Below are 22,029 nucleotides of genomic sequence, written 5' to 3'. Positions count from 1 at the left end.
CATTTATTTGCGTGAAAAAGACTTTTGCGTGTGGGGCAACAAACCCCAAACAGACTGGTGTATGGTGATCTGGGTAGACACCCGCTATTCATTAACTCAGCAATCAGGGTGGTGAAGTACTGGTTACGGTTGATTGCTATGCCACAGGACAGACTTCCTCGTAAAGCGTATCTTATGTCATGTGCTCTGTGTGACTCTGGTAAAAAATCTTGGTCTTTCTATTTAAAGAACATTCTATGTGAGAATGGCTGTAATGAAGCATGGCAGCAACAAAGCGTTGGTGACATTGGTAATTTTCTTAGAACACTAAGAGAAAGACTCATTAATCGCTTTAAAGCAGATTGGGATAATGATATCCAGACGAGAGAGAGATACGTGTTCTATGCCAAGTTTAAAAGATCGTTTAAGATTGAGAATTATGTGGATTGTAGCCAGTTACGTTGCTTTAAAATTGCTTATGTCCAATTCAGATTTGGTATATCACCTATAAACTGTCACAGGATGAGGTACAAACGCGGTGTAACCCCTCAACAGTTATTATGTCCAGTATGTAAGACTGAAAACGAAGACGAAGAACATGTTTTATTGAACTGTACTGCATATGACGAGTTCAGAAGTGAGCTTTCTGTTTTTGCAGCCAATGACGATGTGGTAGCAATTATGAGTGCGGATGATAAGAATGTCATGGATGTGTCGAACTTTCTGTATAAAGTGTTCAAGAAAAGATCTCAATACATTAGTTAAGATGATCACCATTCAATCCTAAAAACACGGTATTTCACGTGTGGCATGTTTGTCTGTCTGTTCTGTTGTTTTGTTTTTCACTGTTTTTTGTTGTTTTTATTCGGCTCCACTGTGGACACATGTACTACGCTGAATTTCCCTCCCCCCATTTCCCCATTGAAATGAGCCTTGTGTTTATTCAATAAATGTTCAGAGTTCAGAGTTCAGTTCAGAGTTCAGAGTTCGCTCTCTCTGTCTCTCTCTCTCTCTCTCTGTATCTCTCTCTCTCTCTCGCTCTCTCTGTCTCTCTCTCTCTCTCATTCTCTGTCTCTGCCTCTCTCTGTCTCTGTCTCTGTCTATCCCTCTTTATCTCTCTCTCTCTCTCTCTCGTTCTCTCTCTCTCCCTCTGCCCCCCCCCCCCTCTCTCTCTCTCTCTACATCTCCTTCCTCTTTCTATCTATCTATCTCTCGCACGCGCGCACTCTTTTTCGTTCTGTCTTCCTCTTTCTGTCTCTCATTTTCATTGGCTTACTCTCCCCTCTTCTCTCCCTCTCAATCTCTCTCTCTCTCTTTCCCTATCCCTTTCTCATTTTCTCTCTTTTCCTTTATCTCTTCATATCTCTGTCTCCCTTCCCCCTTTCTCTTCATTCACGTGTTCCGATTTCTATGTGTTGCCTCTTACATCTTTCAGCTCAACTCCTAGACCATCATTACAAATTTCATAGATTTGCAATATCCTCGTTAAAACTCTGAGGGCACGCCTTTGATACCCACAGCCAAGACAGTGAGCAATGAATTCCATTGTTCGAATGATGCACATGGTTAACTGTGATCTTTGCCTCGTGAGCGCTCTTTACGTTTTGAACTTGTGAAGGTTAAGAAGAATTTTCCCTTGGTCAGGCCAGAAATCCAATCTCATTCCGTTTGTGTGTGTCCCCTGCATCCCTCCGACTACGTCTTCCCCCCCCCCCCCCCCCCCCCATTTTATTTTTAATAAAACCTTACACCCACGCACACACAAAAACAAGCAATAACACCCCTCTCCTTGTCTCCCTGTCTTCGTCGTCTTCTCCTTTCCTTTCTCTGTCTGTTTTGCTGTCTGTCTGTCTGTCTGTCTCTGTCTCTCTGTCTGTCTGTCTGTCTGTCTGTCTGTCTGTCGGTCTTTCTGTCTGTCGGTCTGTCTGTCTGTCGGTCTCTCTCTCTCTCTCTCTCTCTCTCTCTCTCTCTCTCTCTCTCTCTCTCTCCTCCCTTCCTCCTTCCCATCCTCTTTTTACATTTAGTCAAATTTTGACAAAATACTTTAACATAGACGGGGAATCGAAACGAGGGTTGTGGTGTATGTATGTCTGTCTGTCTGTCTGTGTGTGTGTGTGTAGAGCGATTCAGAGAAAACTACTGGACCGATCTTCATGAAACTTTACATGAGAGTTTCTGGGTATGATATCCCCAGATTTGTTTCTCTCATTTGTTCAATAAATGTCTTTGATGACGTCATATCCGGCTTTTAGTGATACTTGAGGCGGCACTGTAACGCCTTCATTTTTGAACCAAATTGGTTCAAATTTGGGTCAAGCAATCAGTCCGGACTTTGGGATTGCATTTCAGCTTAGAAGATTAAAAATTAGTTAATTAGTTTGCTAATTAAAGTTGTCATTAAAAACGAATTTTCACTGACAGATTAACAAATCATTGCATTGTATTCCTCATCTTCTCCTAAATTCAAAAATATATAGATATGTTATGTTTACTTTAGAAACGCGCTCAAAATTGAAGAAAACAGGTTGAGTATAATGTGCGCATGCTTCGCGGAGACAAGCGTGACCCGTCTCGGTGTTCGGGTATGGTTAGCCGAGACTATTTGAATGTGGAATCGCCGGTGACTGGTTTTTGGAGTTGATCTTTTATTTTGATGCCTACATATTGACTAAATGTTTGTATATCGCTTCACGCGACTTGTCTTTTTCGCTCCCTCATCCTGTCAACGCACTCCCCTTCCACAAAAAAAAGCCGACCCTGCAGTTCTTGCATCACAGGTCTTGCCACATTGTCCCCACGCATTCAATGGTGATGAACAGAGAGATGCATAAACCTTTGCTTTTTATTCTCATAAACCTTTGCCTCTCGAATGAGACTGCACTTTGTCTGGCTACTACTCAATGGTGCGTTACAGAAAGCGATAGCCTGTTAGTTTTTCGCTTTATTTCGGTCGGAACTTTACAAAGTAAGATAGTCATCAACTAATTTCGAACGACCAGGTGTTTGCTATTATACCATTTGAGGGAAATTGAGAAAGGATTATGGTAGGGTGCGTTACAAGGATTCTTCTGTTTTGTGGGTTGCTGCATAACTACAAGAGTGTGCTTGTTTTTACACCCCCGTTATAGGGGTGTGTATAGGTTTCGGTCGATGTGTTTGTTTGTGTGTTTGTGTGTTTGTGTGTTTGTGTTCGCATATAGATCTCAAGAATGAACGGACCGATCGTCACCAAACTTGGTGAACAGGTTCTATACATTCCTGAGACGGTCCTTACAAAAATTGGGACCAGTCAAACACACGGTTAGGGAGTTATTGGTGGATTAAAATTATACACGGACTTATAGAGGGACATCTTAATGGTCAAAGGGAAATAACCATTCTCACTCAGTCACTGCCACCAACTGAGAAGGTTATTTCCCTTTGACGGGGGTGTTTTTCCTACCTCGGAGGAATTTCTTGTTTTTTTCACTCTCAGGGATGCACTTTACAATATAAGATAACCCTTACTAATAAACGATCAGGTCTTATTATCATGACATTGTCTAGATTGTTAGAGGGGACGTTGCACTTTGCAATTTGTTTCCGTAATGTGTTGCATAAAATGCAAGAGTGTATTTGTTTTTCGACGTCGGATGTGTGTTTATTTCTTGGTGTCTGATCGGAGAATGAATGTAGCTGTAAGTCGACCACTGCCGTAGTCTTAGTGGGCCGGTTTGAAATGATAAGAACTCGCTTCTAAATTACTTTTTATCCGAGATGATGTACCCCCAACCCCCCCCCCCCCCCTCCCCCCCACCCCCAACCACCGCACCGGCCCCGTTGGCCAAATTGTTCAAATGTTGGTTTCAGAAAGTGATTTTATTTTGTTTTCTTGGCCTTTATAATCCGAGCTGCACATAGTAGGTTAATTGTCATCCTTCTTCGTATGCTTCTGCGTTCGTGTGCTGCTACTCCCATGACACTCGTAGGCACGAGTGCACTTTGACGTGTTTGGCCGTTTTCCCCGCCAAATAAGGCAGTCATACTTCGTTATCAGAGGAAATTGTCATCCAATTTCAACACATTTTTCGGATCATCTTAGATGAATTTGTTCTTGGTAAGAGGTGTTGATGGTAGGCTGCATGAAGCGAAAGTTACCGTTTTTACATTTAGTCAACTTTTGACTAAATGTTTTGACATAGACGGGGAATCGAGACGAGGGTGTGGTGTGTATATAATATATATGTATGTGTGTGCGTGTGTGTGTGTGTGTGTGTGTGTGTGTGTGTGTGTGTGTGTGTGTGTGTGTGTGTGTGTGTGTGTGTGCGTGTGTGTGTGTGTGTGTGAGAGAGAGATTGTGTGTGTGTGCGTGCGCGCGTGCGTGCGTGCGTGTGTCAGTGACTCAGTGCAGAAAGACATATATTTGTTTTGTCTTCATCCTGAAACGCGCAGTGCACAGGACGAAATATTTGATTTCGAGCTCTAAAGAGGCTGCCAGCACTTGTTCGCTTCTCTGTTTATTTACAGTCGAACTTTTTTGGCATATTTTCTGTTTCTTTTCTGTTAAGCAGAAAAAGACGATGGGAAATATATGGGGCGGTCAAGAGGGAGGGGGGGTGGGGTGGGGTTGGTGGTTGTAGTATGCTCAACTTTTAATACTTATACTGCAATAAAGAACAAGTCGCGTAAGGCGAAAATAACAACATTTAGTCAAGCTGTCGAACTCACAGAATGAAACTGAACGCACTGCTTTTTTCACCAAGACCGCATACTCGTAGTTTCGTCAGTCCACCGCTCGTGGCAAAGGCAGTGAAATCGACAAGCCAGAATCGTGCGGTAGTGGTCGCGCTGAGCAGGATAACACGCTTTTCTGTATCTCTATTATTTTTAGCTTACTGAGTTTGTATGTAATCCAAACATTATTATATGTATATGTTTTTTGAATCAGGGACCGACAAGGAATAAGATGAAATTGTTTTTAAATCGATTTCGGAAAATTAGTTTTAATCAAAATTTTCATATTTTTAATTTTCAGAGCTTGTTTGTAATCTAAATATAACATATGTATATGTTTTTGGAATCAGAAAATGACGAAGAATAAGATGAAATTGCTTTTGGATCGTTTAAAAACTTTTTTTTTATTACAAGTTTCCGATTTTTAATGACCAAACTCATTCATTAGTTTTTAAGCCACCATGCTGAAATGCAATACCAAAGTCCGGCCATCGTCGAAGATTGCTTTGCAAAAAATTCAATCAATTTGATTGAAAAATGAGGGTGTGACAGTGCCGCCTCAACTTTTACAAAAAGCCGGATATGACGTCATCAAAGGTATTTATCGAAAAAATGCAAAAAAGTCCGGGGATATCATTCCCAGGAACTCGCATGTCAAATTTTATAAAGATCGGTCCAGTAGTTTAGTCTGAATCGCTCTACACACACACACAGACAGACACACACACACACACACACACACACACACACACACACACACACACACACACACACACACACACACACACACACACACACACACACACACACACACACATACACCACGACCCTCGTCTCGATTCCCCCTCTATGTTAAAACATTTAGTCAAAACTTGACTAGATGTAAAAAGACTGAGTGGTCGGGTGCAACAAAGAAAGGGGGTGGGGGTGGGAGGTGATAGGGAAGAGGTTGGGGGGAAAATGTCAACGGTTCTAAAGGTCCCAATCAGGGACATGGTTCCTCTCGAGTTATCCCACCAGAGATAACCTAACCAAACGTTTTCCCCCAATACCATTACCAAGTTCAGCGCGAAAGCGTGTTCAGTGCAGAGCCACTACACTGGAAGGGCGATGCTTTGTTGACATGTTGAAATTTCAAGTTTGAATGAGTGCATGAGAATCAGTTTTCGTAATATACAACTTTACACCGAGCCAAACAAAGAAACGAAGCCCAGATTTCATCTTTTGTGTGAAGTTTGAAGATCAACATTCGTATTAGTTTGTGTCATGTTAGAGGCTCATAAAATGGCCCCGCTTGTCTCAAAGCCAATCACACTAGGGGAAGTAATCAGAATCTGCAAGCAAACTCATCCGTGCTTTTAAACAGACGCAGAAATAGATACGGAGATGAAACTGCAGAATAAAGCACTCACAGACAGACAGACAGACACGCACACACACACACACACACACACACACACACACACACACACACACACACACACACACGCACGCACACACACACACACACACACGCGCTTGTGCGCACGCACGCACACGCACACAAACACACACGCACACACACACGCACACACACGTACGTATACACACACACACACACACACACACACACGCATACACACACACACGCGCGCGCGCGCGCCCACACAATCACATAAACACCCTCCTCCCCACCCTGCACCCTTCCACCTTCCCCACCCGCACCCTCTACCCCTTTGAGAAATCCCCCCCCCCCCCCACCACCTTTTCAGAGCTTAAAGCCAAATTACTCAAGCCTGGCTTTTAAGCCTGCAAATGGGCGAAGGATTTGCAACGCTCCCCTAGCTCGTACATGAGCTCACCCAATAGAAGAAACACCAAGCGAACACAGACCGATTGAAAAATGTCGTGCGTTTTCATCTCTGTCGTGTGGCCATCTCTTTCCATCCTTGCTGCAGTCGTTCATTCAGCCGACTTCCATCCCCAAACCAATCCCTCCTGCCCCCTGGCCCCCCACCCTCCCTCATCAAAAACCTCTAGTTATTTTCAGTTCTTTTCGTCTTCTTCCTGTGGCATCACCTGCAGTTTCAGGGGAAAAGTTCACGGAGGGCATTCGCACTAGTTTGTTTCAAAGGAATGATCCGACGAATAACAGCCAAACAACGATAACAAACAAAATAAGCAAAATGTATACCAGTTTGGTGTGCTCCAAAACAACCAACAAAACCACGAATAAACTACGAAACGGATAAACAAGAATCAAAACAATCAAACTTGTAAGGCTGATCAATGGAACTTTAATTAGATACAGGAAAGTACGAAGCAAAATAAAATATGTTTTCTTCGTGGTTATCTGTCATTGCCGCATGATTTGTCTTGTCTCAGTTGTCATGCCATACCCGTCTCGTTAACATTCTCATTTTGCTGCGATGTGTTATGTTGCGTTGATTTTATATTGTGTTGTGCTTGGAAATGTGTTCTGTTGTGTTCTGTTGTGTTCTGTTTTCTTGTTTTGTCTGTCTTGCCATGTCTTATGTTGATTTGTTGCGCACTGTCTTACCCTGTCGCATCAAAATGTCATCGCAATGAGCCTCAATGACAAGTTTCCCTCTAGTATCCACACGCTTATCGAATCCAAAGGCAGTTCCAATTCTGTGACCGACAAAATACAACATGTATCCCCTTTAATATTGACACGTGCACAGCCTTCCTACTAGTTTGCACAGACAACATCCCGTGCTTTCTGTATCTACCTCGCATTGAATGCAATACCACACCACAAGGTAACGCCTTCGCGATTTCAGATAATAACAGGCTTGTTGACATATTAAATATTTCTACTCTACACAGCTCGGGGGGTTATTAGTTGTAGGAAATGTAAGGACCCTCTAGTGCAATAAAAGATGTAAATAGAAGCCAATGGGAGCGAGACAACTACTTTTGAATAGGATGGAAATAAAAAGGAAATGATGTACTGAAGATATTTGTTGGTATTGCATTGAGCTATCGAGGTTACAGGCAGGTGTGTAGGGGACAGATAGGAGTGACAGAAAGTGTGTCTGCTTTTGTTGGAGTATGAATACATTTTTATGTGATACTGGTGAAAAGGTTGGCTGTAGTGTGGTTAAAGGCACAGTAAGCCTCCCGTAAACCATCACAGGGCTCCCCGAGCGTCTACATACAGTACAAGCATACTTCCATTTGAACGCTCACCGAACGGGAACATCCTGGCTGCTTTCTGTCGAGCGTGAGAAATTTTCAAAGAATTTATTTTCGTGGACTTGGTCCTCTACAACAATGGCGCCTCGTTTTGGTGCTGGACGGCTGTTATGAATATATTCAATACCGGAAATCACGCCCGGACAGTAAGCCTCCCGTAAACCATCACAGATACTGTCAGGCTTTTACACACAGTACAAACACCCTTCCATTTGAACGCTCACCAAACGGGAACATCCTAGGTGCCCTACGTAAAGAGCGAGCAATTTTTAAAGAATTAATTTTGCAGATTGTCTCGAACACTTTTTGGACCCATCCTGAACTCAGGTCAAACATGAGTTACTTCCCTTCGGATCTCATTCTATCGATGTAAACTGGCGATAGCCGTGAATCGATGATTATCAAAATGTTTTTGGACCGTGGTGCGTTTTTGCGCTAGACCTAACTTTTAAAATCTAAATAATAAATTGACAGCTTTTTACACAAACATCAAGTTCTTTAATCATAAAAGAATTCTTTTTTCATCAAGACAAGATCAGTACAATTCGAAGTTGTGAAAGTTTGAAAAAAGAAAAGCCCGGAAGCAGGGTCACGCAAGGGTCGTAGCAGACGACGGTTTATGCATATCGCCGTTCCTCTCAACAGTCAAAAGCCATCGCTAGAGTTCTTGTGAACCACAGCCGTTTGTTTCGTGCATAAAAACGTGCTATTGTAAATAAGCTCACATCGAGTCGCATTCAAATGACTAACTGACGACTACATTGTGAAAAAGGGAAACTGGATCACACGGGTTCACGGTGGCTCAGGGGTAAGATAAACCACGCAAAAATAAATTCTTTGAAAATTGTTCGCTCTTTACGGAGGGCACCTGGGATGTTCTCAATCGGTGAGTGTTTAAATGAAAGGGTGTTTGTACTGTGTGTAAAAGCCTGACCGTATCTGTGATGGTTTACGGGAGGCTTACTGTGCCTTTAAAATTGTTCTGTGTAAATAATGATAGTGTAGCCTCTTTTGAAAACCTGCACTGTATATTGTGTACCACCCCCAGCGACCTTGCAAAACGAATGTGTGCAGTTCTCTCATCCTCTGTGCCTCTCTCTCTCTTCTATCCACCCCCACCCCTCTCTCTCTCTCTCTCTCTCTCTCTCTCTCTCTCTCTCTCTCTCTCTCTCTCTCTCTCTCTCTCTCTCTCTCTCTCTCTCTCATATCCCCCTTCCTCACACACACACTCACACACACACAGACACACACACACACACACACTCTCTCTCTTTCTCTCTCTCTCTAACGCACGCACGCAAACACACACACACACACGCACACACATACACACACACACACACACACACACACACAGGCGCGCGCGCACACACACACACACACACACACACACACACACACACACACACGAGCGCGCGCACACGCGCACGCTCGCACGCATGACTCACACGTGCGTTCGCTTGTTCTTTTGCTTTCTACCTTTTCTGTCAAACCCATCCAAAGATACATGCGTATTCATAAACGAACTACCCTATCTATGAAATACAAATTACTGGCCACGATGGAGTTGCTGTTAGCTTTCTTGCTTGCATCCAGTTACAGCACACGATTTGAGAGGTGATGCAAATGCATACTTGGCAACAGATACCGAGAAGATAAAAACTGGTCAAAGGGATGATCGTATGTGACATCAAAATCTTCAAAGAAAATCTTTCAATCACGTTGATCTAATTTTGACTCTGTGAGAGGGAGAAAAAAAGTCAGCCTGTCCTTTGGAGAAGAAGCGTGCAACAGGGACAGATTGACACTGCGAATGTTGCACGTGATTTTGTTTTGTCCGTGAACCGGATAAAGGGAATTTATAGCTAGCTCAATAAAGCTAGTTGCTTTAAATTACAGTTTGATCCTGCGAGCTTTATATTTTTTTCTCTCTCCATCGTGCAGCCCTTTTTTTAATTTTTTTTTACTTGATCCTTATCGTTTAATTATTGCTCTCCTGTTTGTTCTTTGGTTTCTTATCTTCGTTAATCTTCTTTCCATTGCTGATTCCCTTCTTAAAACACACACACACACACACACACACACACACACACACACACACCTACTCCCACACCCACACACGACACACACTAACACACACACACGCGCGCGCACACACACACACACACACACACACACACACACTCGCACATACGCACAATGACACACATTGCCAAGATGTTCAAGTCAGAAACGTTGAATGAGAGACGATTTTCATGGACAAGGAAGAACAGAAACTCAACACAAGTTGACGCTTTTCAAAATTGCAATCATCTCAAATGTTTCAGAATGTGTGTGTGTGTGTGTGTGTGTGTGTGTGTGTGTGTGTGTGTGTGTGTGTGTGTGTGTGTGTGTGTGTGTGAGTGTGTACGTGTGTGTGTGTGTATGTGTGTGTGTGTATGTGTGTGTGTGTGTGTGTAAGTGTGTGTGTGAGTGAGTGAGTGAGTGTGTGTGTGTGTGTGTGTGTGTGTGTGTGTGCGTGTGCGTTTGTGTTAGTGTGTGTTAGTGTGTATGCGTGTGCGTGTGTGTGTGTGTATGTGCAAATAATTCAACATGAGAAATAGAGAAGAAAAAACAAATATTTATGTGGAGAAGAAAGAAAAACAAATTCGGAGACGGCAAGAAACGAACACATAAAAGCACTCAAAAGGAAACAAATACAAACAAAAGTGTTTTCAATTTACAAAAACTGAACGTTGTTGCGAACCTGTTCAACCAATCTGGGAAAGGTCAAGACATTTGTTTTGACAATGTGAGCGTAAACGAGAGAATGTATGTTATTTTTTGCCCTTGAAAATTGCAGCAAGAAAAGCAAAAACATTAGAACCAGAAATCGTCATGTGCGTACGGAAGTGCAGACCGTTTTCCCCCCGACCCTCAAGCTCGCATGGGATTGCTAAGTACTACATGTATGACAAAAACAACAACAAGATTATAGAAGTATCTATTCATTTGGAGACACCTTTGTAATTTTTTCGATATGTTGATAGAAATGCAATTTTCTGCATCAGCTGAGTAGATCCGGAATCTGCAAGATTTAGTCATGCACTTTTCTTTTGTGTGTGTTTGGCCGTTATATCGACACACACGAGTAAGACATCATATGTTGTTTACTGCAGAACAAAATTGCTTCTCGCAACATCGATTACAAGCATTGCATCTTTGACATCGAGTTACCGCCTGTCAACATCAAAACATGTTGATTCTCTCAAAAACTGAATTTAATAAGCAAACTTATGCATACAGCCCTTAAAAGGTAACGGCAGTACCGAACGAGGATGAGAATAGACTTAGTTGTGTAATCACTCAATAATTATGCTATGTTATACAGAATAAGATAAACATGTGACATTTTGTCTGGTCACAGTTCTATGTCTAAAATCAATGATTGGCGGTCGTTATGACGTGATAGCGCGTCGTTCTGCACATATTGTTTTTAATCCATTCCTTCTCGTGTCAGCGATTCTGAACATCACCTCATGATGTGCCCAGGATTTGACATGCAATAAGAGCATTTGTCCACTTGAACACATACAAGAAATCAAAATCCTGAATGCTGAGTAGGAATGTGTTGTTGACTAGTCTTATTTGTGCAAATTGGTATAGGTTTCACTTACAAAATAATCTAACATTTTGCTCTGCGCAAAAGGCAGCCAGGTAGTTGGTATGTATTAATATGTGTTCACGTTCAAGGATGCTCGTACCACATGTCAAAAGCTCATACAGATCCTCTGTGCATGGTTGCTAATACGAGAGTGCATGTACCTTCAATAGATTATAGTCAGGAAAAAAAGCAAGCCGCCATTGCTGCTCTACCACGAACAGTTCCAGCAAAGAGCAAACTTACTTTCACCCTTTCTTATATAATCATTTATGTGAAAGGAAACACATACAAAAACGGCACATAAGATTTTGCAAGCCGCCATTGCTTCTCATTCACGGACAGTTTAAGCAAACTGCAGACATCGCTCGCGCCCTTTGGTATCAGTATTTTGGTATATACGGCAATATTGCTATTTCATATGTTACGTGGATTTCCATTGGTCAATTGGGCAAAACTGAGCTCATTGTAAAAGTGATATCGACGACATTTCCGTCGATATCAGTTTTGATATCGACGACCTCTTTATTGCTTCACAACTTCAAAAACTAAAACACCTGAATTTAATAACAAACAAATATATATGAACATGTAATGATCCCAGAATTTAGTTGAGCAAGTGACTAAAGACTTTTTGAAAGAAAAGACATTTTTAAATACTGAAAAGTACAAGAAAAGAGTGAACAAAAAGAAATATTAATCAGAGGGAGGGATATGGAACAGCCAAAACTGAGACAAATACTTTTGTAATTTCATTACAGTAAATACAAAATGTCCAGAGAATTAGCAATATATCTAACATTGACTGACTGTGTGATTTTTTTTTTTTTTTTAATTTTTTTTATTTTTTTATTCTCTAATAATATCATGCATGACCATGTGTACAATATATAATAATTATAAGCAGGAGTGACATTTTTCATCAATAATGGAAAAACCCAAAAGACAAAGGATGAGAAGAGTTCAGTAATAACATCTCTGCTCAAAAACCAAGATTCAGCTTCAATGTGGAGATGGAGGTTTATCGCCACAACAAGAAGATACAAAGTCTACAGAAGTAAAAAAAAATCTCCCAACCTGTGTAAATAAGCATGTAAACCACCACAGATTTTTTTTATTTTAATTTTTTTGTTTTTTTCCTTTTTTATTTATTTATTTTTTATTATTATGAAACACGAAGTTTCAATTCATTTTCAAACATGAGTGTTAAATTTACGGGAGTACCGTATCTAAATTTGCTAATGCACATTTTAGCAATAAGAACTAAATGGTTAATGATATCTAGACATACGTTGCCTGCATTGTCAACACAAACAACCCCAAGTAGTACAGATTTTGCGTTAAGTTTAACACGTACACCAGTTTTATCTAGTATAGTGTTTTCGACGTGTTTCCATAAAGGCTTAACTTTACTACAATCATAGAAAAAATGTTCGATGTAGTCTCTTTCGTGTGTGCAGTATGGACAATATTCACTGTCAGACAGTCCCATTTTTTGTAGAAGAATGTTTGTGGGATAGATGTTGTGAACAATTTTCCAGTGCAATTCTCGTAGTCTTGACTCTTTTGTTGCGTTTTTTGCTATAGACCAGCATGTTTCATTGACGTCAAAATTAAATGTATTTTTCCAAAATAAAACAGAACAGGGAGTGGAATACTTCGTCTTTACAATAAATTGCCTAATCAGGTTTGCAGTCATATGGTTCGTACCGTTAAAGGTTAAATAGTGTTGTTCGTTAATATCAGATGTCACAAACTCTGGGTTGTTTCTCAAGTATCTGGAGACAGCGGCTCTAACGACCAAGTATTCCAGATAGAGATTTGGCGAGGGCCCTAAAATTTCATTTACCATTTCAAATGGCATAATAGCATTGTTGTGCAACACATCATTCACATATGTAAACCCTTTCTGAGCCCATTTCTGATAATAAATAGCCTGATTCTGGTAGACTATACCACTATTATTCCAAAGACACGTTATTTTTAACGATCCATGCCATGGAGTTTTACTATAATCTAGCCATGTCGAGGCAACACGTTGCCAAAAAACAGACTTAATCTGATGAAAGCCTTTGAATTTTTTTGTTCCTATAGTAGTACTAAAACAAGCTAAGTTCCTTCCAAAAGATTGAAAAGTTCCTCTTGGTATCCATGTCCATGTGCCATTCACATCCTTACTCGACAGTTTAATAAACCATTGACACAGGAATGAGTCTTGCATCACCTTGATATCTATCATATTTACCCCGCCCTGGTCTGTGTTACTGTTGACTACTACCCTTTTCACCTTTTCAAATGCTTTCTTATTACAGTCCCGTTTCCTCCACAAAAACCTATACAGTAGAGTGTTGATTTCTTTCAGCACCTTATCTGGCAAGCAGATGGACTGTAACACATACACAAACTGTGATAACAAAAAACTCTTAATTACGCAGATTTTTCCGAGAATACCCAGATTTCGTTTTTCCCAGTTTAGAATTATTCTTTTAACTTTAGCGATTTTTTCTTGCCAGTTCATCTCAATTTCGGGTGCGCTTTTAGCGTTTGAGAAGTAAATTCCTAAGATTTTTATCTGGTTTACACGTTTAAAGCCAAAATCATCCATGTTTTCATTTCTTTTGGAACCAATCAACATCATTTCGGACTTGTGCATGTTTAACTTAAGACATGATATTAAAGTAAATTGCTCCAGTATTTCTAAAACACAGTTAATGTCTTCTTCGTCTCTTAGAAACATGGTGATGTCATCAGCATATAACAATACTTTTAATATGTTGTCTGCTACGTTTAGCCCTTTTAGCTCTACACTCTGTCTAAAACGAATCGCTAGAAGTTCTACACCGATCACGAAGGCCAGAGGTGAGAAAGGACACCCCTGACGAATCCCGGAATTCACTTCAAAGTCTTCGGAAAGCCACCCGTTATAGCCAATACAACTTCTTGTATTAGCAAAAAGAACTTGGACCCACTGAACAAAGTCTAGACCGAAGCCTAGCCTTCTAAAGGCACTAAGCATGTATTTTTTGGAAATAGAGTCAAAAGCAGCCTGAAAATCGAGTGCTAATAGTACACCAGGTTTTTCTTTAAGTCTGAAATATTCAATTACATCATCAATTGTTCTTATATGAGTACTAACGTTCCGACCTTTTATATAACCCGACTGGTCCTCGTGTACAACGCTATCTATAACAGTACATAGTCGATTCGCTAAACATTTTGCTAACACTTTGTAATCTGCATTTGTCAGTGAAATTGGCCTCCAGTTTGAGAGTTTGTCTTTCGGGAGGTTTTTCCCTTTATGAATAAGGGTTAACACAGCCGCCGTTTGTGAGTGCGACAAGTGACCGTTTTGAAACGACGCATTATAGGAGTGAACAACAAGGCCCTTTAGCTTGACCCAGAAAAATTTCAGAAATTCAGTTGTAAGACCGTCAGTGCCAGGAGATGAGCCGTTATTTAACTTACTTAGCGCCCTAGAGGCCTCTTCAACACTTATTTCACCTTCACAAACTTTCTTCTCCTCCTCTGTCAGACGAGGGGTTTCACAATTTTGCAAAAAAGAATCTGTATCGTTATCAATGTTGATGCTATTGTCACTGTACGCATATTTGTTTTCAAAGTAGTGTTTTTGAGCCTGCAGTATGTCAAACTGATCGACTAATACATCGCCATTATCAAGCTTGATGCTGGGAAACAATTTTGCACTGGCTCGAGATTTTTCAAGGTTTAAAAAGTACTTTGTATTTTTTTCCCCTTCATCAATCCATTTCATTCTAGATCGTGTTTGGGCACTTTTTAAGCGTTCATGCTCAAAGACTTCCAGTTGAAACTTCAGTGCCTCGCGATTACGAAGCAGATTTTCATCAAGCGGTTGTTTGGCAAGTGATGATTCACACTGTGCCAGTTTATCTTGTAAGTGCAAATACTTGTTTTTCTTTAAAACTGCCAGGTTTTTGCTGTACTGAATAGTTTCGTCCCTTATCTCTAACTTAAGTAATTCCCACCGGTTCTCAGCACTCTCTGGTGTGTCTGTGCGAAGGGAAGAGTCAATAAGGTTATTCATTCTTTCTACAAATACACTGTCCTTTAACAAGGCGTTGTTGAACTTCCAGAAGCCGGGACCTCTGGTCACTTCGGAACATTTTAAAGACACAAGCACCCCCCGGTGATCAGAGGAGGGAACAGAGTAAATCTCCGTTTCCAACACACTGTCCATTGCAGCATCGTTCAAAAACACGTAGTCGAGTCTTCTTGCAGTTAGTTTGCCGTTGCTGATTCTTGACCAGGAGAATTCCTTGCATAGAGGGTTTAGCACCCGCCACGCGTCACATAGATCGCACTCAGTAACAAAGTCGTTGAAAAGTTTAACGAGTGCTGGCGAGTGATTTTCGCCTGCGATGATGTCTAATTTATTGTCCATCACTGCGTTAAAGTCACCGCAGACTACTTTAAGATCACAACCACAATCACTAATTGTATCTGAAAGAGAAGTCAGAAAATGTTTAGTGTCAGCTAAGTTACACGGGGCGTACACATTGAAGATAGCCATTTCTTTAGTGCCAATGTTAACTTTTACCATCAGAATTCTATCAGAAATTATTTCTGTGGACCATGCATGGGGAAAGTTTGTTCTCACCAGTATTACCTGGCCTCTACTATGACGAGTACCAGCACAGTACACAACCTCACCACCCCATTCTTTCTTCCACTGCTCTGCATCTTCGGGCATTATGTACGACTCTTGCACACATACAATGTCATATTTCTTTTCCTTTAACATTCTGAATATCTTTTTGCGTTTTAATGTATTCCGGAGTCCTCTAACATTTAAGGAGAACGCTTTGACACCATCTGCCATCGCTGGAGTGAGATAGTGTAAATACTAATAAAACAACTGGTGAAATCGCCGAGCCGTAGTACGTAAGTCCGTAAGCCAAAGCCGGGCCGTCGTCGTTGGGTCAGTCGGTCAGTTAGTCGGTCGGTCAGCCTTTCTCCTGGCCTTCTTCATCGTGAGAGGCCACCTTCGCCATCTTCGTCGGTGTTCCTAGCGGGCTACCAGAACGGTCCCGCTTGGGAGTGAAGGAGCGACTTCTGCTCTGGGTGCGAGCGCGGTTTCCAAGACGCCCGCGGTCAGTTGTGTGAGATATTGAGTTTCTGCTTTGTTCGCTGTTGTTACCCGCAGCCGCGGACAGCTGTTCTGGCTTCTGCTGGTCTCCTGAGGCGGAACCAGAGTTGACGTCAAGATCACAACATGGGTCGCCACTCTTGTGGCCCGTTTTTTTGCATGATCTACACACCACGTTCCCCTGACACATGGAGACATATTGGTCTGTTTCGACAGTGATATCAAAATCTCGACCTCCTGTCTCGATTTTGATATCACTGTCTCAACAGACCATAGCAGAAGATATCATCACACAGTCCGTCAATATTGGGTAATGCACAAAACACCACTTCCAAGGTTTGTGGGCACTCAAATCAAATGGCACGACGGAATTTACATAAACACACACACATATTCGCGCAAGGATACAGAGTATAAACCAAAATTCAAAACAACCTGTTTATTTTTTGTTTTTAATTTAGCAAAAAGCATTTGTATTTTTCATATAATAGGCCCAGTATAGTCCAAAAAAATCCAGATCTGAAATTCAGTATTGTTACATCTATTCATGGGTTTTAGAGTGTAGCCTGGAAATGCGATTTATACCGGGGTTTTCTCGCGCGCTGACACACATGTCTTTCAACAGAACGCCTTATCTGGAAAGCTAGAGAACGTATCTCGCGACTTCTGGCTGAAGTTCACACGAAAATGTCATCAAAACGTGAGTAAGGACTATTTGACCCCCCCCCCCCACCCCCACCACCACCACCATTCCCCCGCAAATCAAAACAAAAAAAGAAATATAGAAATCGGAGAAGACTTCACCAAGCATGCGCCCACTAAAGAAATCCAAGATGGCTGACCCCAGGTGCACAATTGTGGAAGCATGATTGTATCAAAGACAAATGACGGATATTTACGAAAACTCTAACCTTTTTTTTAAAATAATGACAAAAGTACCTCGAGTTCAGAAAATCGCAGATTGATCAAGATCAAGCCCGCATACGTCTTTTCCGAGTAGTGTTGATTTCATGATGTTATGGAAGTCGGAACTATGCGTAGAGTTTTCTTCGTGACCTACTTGTTTTTGTTTTGTTTTTTGTTCAGGCTGATGGTGTCTTACGAAGTAGTTCAGGGATGAAAAACAAGATCTTGCTCTGAAGCAATAAGATCTACATTTCAATAGGCAACATTCATGGTATTTTCTTTTGTGAAATGTGTGATACCAGTATTACATTTTTGGATCGCAACTGAGTCCAAGTCAGCCAAGCTCACGTGGAGTTTCTCAGAATGGAAGTCCACCCATTCTAAAAAGTTATGTTTTCTTAAAAGTACCAGCCTTCCCGCAAAAGCAAACATTTTCATTGCCGCGGATCTGTTCAGTCTTTCTCAGAGAATAGAATATATATATATAATCATTAACAAACGAGTCGGGAAAGAGTCGAGTGATTTATGACATTTCTCAAGTTTGTTGAGTTGCATGTCGCTGTCTGGGTGATATCTGGGTGTGTCTCATATAGCTAATGCAAAATAACTGATTGTTCTTCACCAACTATAGTCAGCCGCAGCATAAATCATGGATGCCTTCATGACTGCACCTTTCCATTCACATTTGCGAAATCGTTTGACTTTCCTTGGAATGTTCTTGTACGTTACTTATGGCATTTTCTTTTGCAAATCACAAAAAGATTGAAAGAAATCAAGGAAAGGGCAGAGAGACACGATCACACACACACGCACGCACACACGCACGCATTCAAACACACACACACACACACACACACACACACACACACACACACACACACAAACACACACAAACACACACACACACACACACACACACCACCTTCACAAGTAAAAGACTTTGGTCATTCTGCCAAAAGTGCAGGTGGCGTCTTTCAGGTACACACGCACACACTTGGGTAGCGCGACTTTGTTGCTGCTAGTTTTTCACTGGGAGGAAGCGCCCAGACTTTCAGTGCCAGCTATGGGACATAAACACAATGACAAGGAAAATCTATAAATAAAAAAAAATTAAAAAAATTAAAAATATCCGGTGTTGCTCTTTTTCTCTGTAGCTCTTCTTATTCTTCTTCCTCTTCGTCTTTCTTCCCGTCTTTTTCTCATTGCAATTTAATTTCTCATCCTCTTACTCGTCCTTATGTTCTTCTTCTTCCGGCTATTTCTTCTTCTTCTACTTCACAACAGCTAAACACTAAAAGGTCAATCGCAACAAGCTAAAAATCAAGAGGGATAAACCTCCACAAACCAAAACATAACAAACAGAAGAAGCAAACACACTCCAACAACAAGAAAACAACTGATAAAACGAAAGCAACACATGCGCCAGCACTGTTAAACCGATTTTCTAATGCGACGTGGCACGGCATACAAATAATTAATTCATTCAATATTCCAAAACTAATATCACTTTTTAAGGCACAGCCCAGCGCTAAACCTGGCTTTTCCCCAGTTGACGGAACGTGAATGACACAAGAGAACGGCATGGAAGCCGCCATGCTAATCGTTCAAGCTGCAACGCAATATCTCGAGGATTCGCGCGAGGTTATTGTGTGTTGCACGCGATGTGCACATGCGGAAGAGATTTTTTTTTTAATCATCTCGGAGCATGGACCCTCTCCGTGTGCCATGGTGTGATTGAAGACTATCCGTTTTTCTCCATTCTGTTTTGCATTCTTTAATTTGTTTGTCTTTTCTTTCAATTTCCTCCTGCGGAAAATGTTGGAATTATAGGTGTGGGTGCGTATGGTGTGTTAGCCAGGTTCCCCATGACATTGGGTGCAAGCCGGTTTTTTTTCTGTCTTCATGTTTGAGAGAGAGAGAGAGAGAGAGAGAGAGAGAGAGAGAGGGGGAGGGAGAGAGAGAGAGACAGAGACAGAGAGACAGACACAGACACAGAGACACATAGAGAGAGGGCGAGAGAGGGAGAGATAGAGAGAAAGAGAGAGAGAGAAAGAGAGAGAGATAGGCAAACAGGCGGACAGACAGACAGACAGAGTCAGAGACAGACAGACAATGGAGAGTTCGGTAGACTTACAGAAGGACAGAGATGTAGACGGACAGACATAGACAGAAAGAGACAGACAGAGGCAGAGATAAAAAGACGGACAGACATATTGATAGACAGAGAGAGAGAGAGACAGACACGATGAGACAAGAGATGCATTTAAGACAGACAGAAAGAGGCAGACTGATACATATACACAGCACCTTCATCAAGCCTAAGTATGTATGACCTGCATACAGAATATAAACAATTAAAGACACAGTAGAATTCCAGTTGTCCGTATTGTGTTGTAATTGTGACAACATTACAGACATTCATTCAGAAAATATCAATAGTTACTGAATCGCACACACACACACACACCCGCGTCGCGTCCGCAAAGCTATTGATGCAGACAGCCAAAAACAAAGACACATCAAATTCGAGCCGAATCGAAACACTGTAAGTGTCACTGTCTTACCAATCGACCAACATCAAAAGACATAATAAAGGTGGTGAGGAGGCAAAAACAAAACAAAAACATTCTGGTGTGCTCTACTTTCGTCAAGATCAGTCAGTCAATGATGACTTACGGCATGATTTTCATTGACCGGATTTCACCGTTGATTCCAAAGACAAAACTTGTGTGTCACTTCGAGGAGAAAAGCAAACCCGAATTTGCCATTTTCTGGCCAAGAAGCTGCTCTAAAACGTGGTTATGCAACTATTAACACGCAGCATGTACCAGGAAGCCTGCAAGGCATTGGTAATCAATCCTCATTTCTGCAATCAAAACATGTAACTGTTAATATAATAGAGTTGTATAATTATGCAACAATAACGTTTTAAAAAGTCGACATTAAGGCATTTTATAACGAGTCTTGATTGTTACTTTCAGACTACTTCTGTAAGGCCTGTTTGATCAGCGCACATTATTTTGACTTTACAAACTGTGGTCACTGTTGTAATGGTCGAAAGACAAATATCTTTCTTTTCTTTATTTGGTGTTTAACGTCGTTTTCAACCACGAAGGTTATATCGCGACGAGGGAAAGGGGGGAGATGGGATAGGGGAAAGGGGGGGGGAGATGGGATAGAGCCACTTGTCAATTGTTTCTTGTTCACAAAAGCACTAATTAAAAAATTGCTCCAGGGGCTTGCAACGTAGTACAATATATGACCTTACTGGCAGAATGCAAGTTTCCAGCACAAAGGACTAAACATTTCTTACATACTGCTTGACTAAAATCTTTACAAACATTGACTATATTCTATACAAGAACCACTTAACAAGGGTAATAAGGGAAGAATTTTATGGGTGAGAAAAGGAAAGTAAAAGGACTTTGGGGAGGCAGAAATAAAGAAACAAGAAAAAGATCCTAATTAGGTTCACGGCATCAAGAGTGATGCGACCTTCTCTCAGAAGTTAGTAGAGAAGGCTCCCCCATCCACCACCCGGGGGACGCGCCTCTACGCCAATTAGGGGGCGCGAGGAAGACAAATATACAAACAAGATACATAGTATACCGCTATGCGCAATCCTTCTCGTGATAACGGTTCTGCTAACTATCCCTGATCTTCCCCCCAGCGCGCTCCCTTATACCCCCATTCCACACATCCGTTCTAGCCCAGTTCCGTTCCCAGCCGTCCTGCCACAACAATGAGACGCTGCGCAAACGGCCGTTTTTGGCATCTTTGAGCTGCGCCTGACCATAGTGGCAGCCGTCCTCAGGACGGCTGGGAAGGGAAGCTAGAACGGATGTGTGGAATGCGGGTATGACAACTCAGTGTGTGAGAGCGCTAGCGTTGCGTTACCATTGCATTAAGTTCCATTAACGATCCATAAGTTCCGTTGCAGATGTGTTAAGGTACCATTACCGTTCATTTGGAAAGGGCGGGGAATGGCTAACATTTTGAAAATGCAGCCCGAATTCACCCGTCCCAACCGTTCCTACCGTTCAAAGGAGTTCCGTTAACGTCCATTGGCGTTCCATTTAGGTCCCCTCCCGATCCCTCCCATTCCCGTGCCGTTCCTTGGTCGCTACGGGAACGGGACCTACAATTAGTGTAGAACAGATGTGTGGAATGGGGGTATTCGTCAGAAATTCTGTCATATTAAGCTCATATTCTTCACAGAAAGCAGTTAGGCTGCTGAATTTTATTTATATCAAAGTTGAGGGAAGGTCTTATTCAAATGCAAAAGCGGTCCTTAAGGGCCGACCACATTTGGCCGCCGTTTTACGCTCTATGCGCCGCAGGCCGTTTTGTGCGTCGCGCGGGATTTGCCGAGTGGCCACACATCGACGATTTTTTTCACAACGCGATATCAGTGGAGCGGGTCACCTGACAAGAAGGTTCAGTTGCGTTCGACTGCCGCGCCGCGAGC

The sequence above is a fragment of the Littorina saxatilis genome, linkage group LG1 (genome assembly GCF_037325665.1).
Source record: "Littorina saxatilis isolate snail1 linkage group LG1, US_GU_Lsax_2.0, whole genome shotgun sequence".
NCBI lineage: Eukaryota > Metazoa > Mollusca > Gastropoda > Littorinimorpha > Littorinidae > Littorina > Littorina saxatilis.
The sequence above is the reverse complement of the archived record's forward strand: the minus strand, read 5'-3'. Positions refer to the sequence as shown.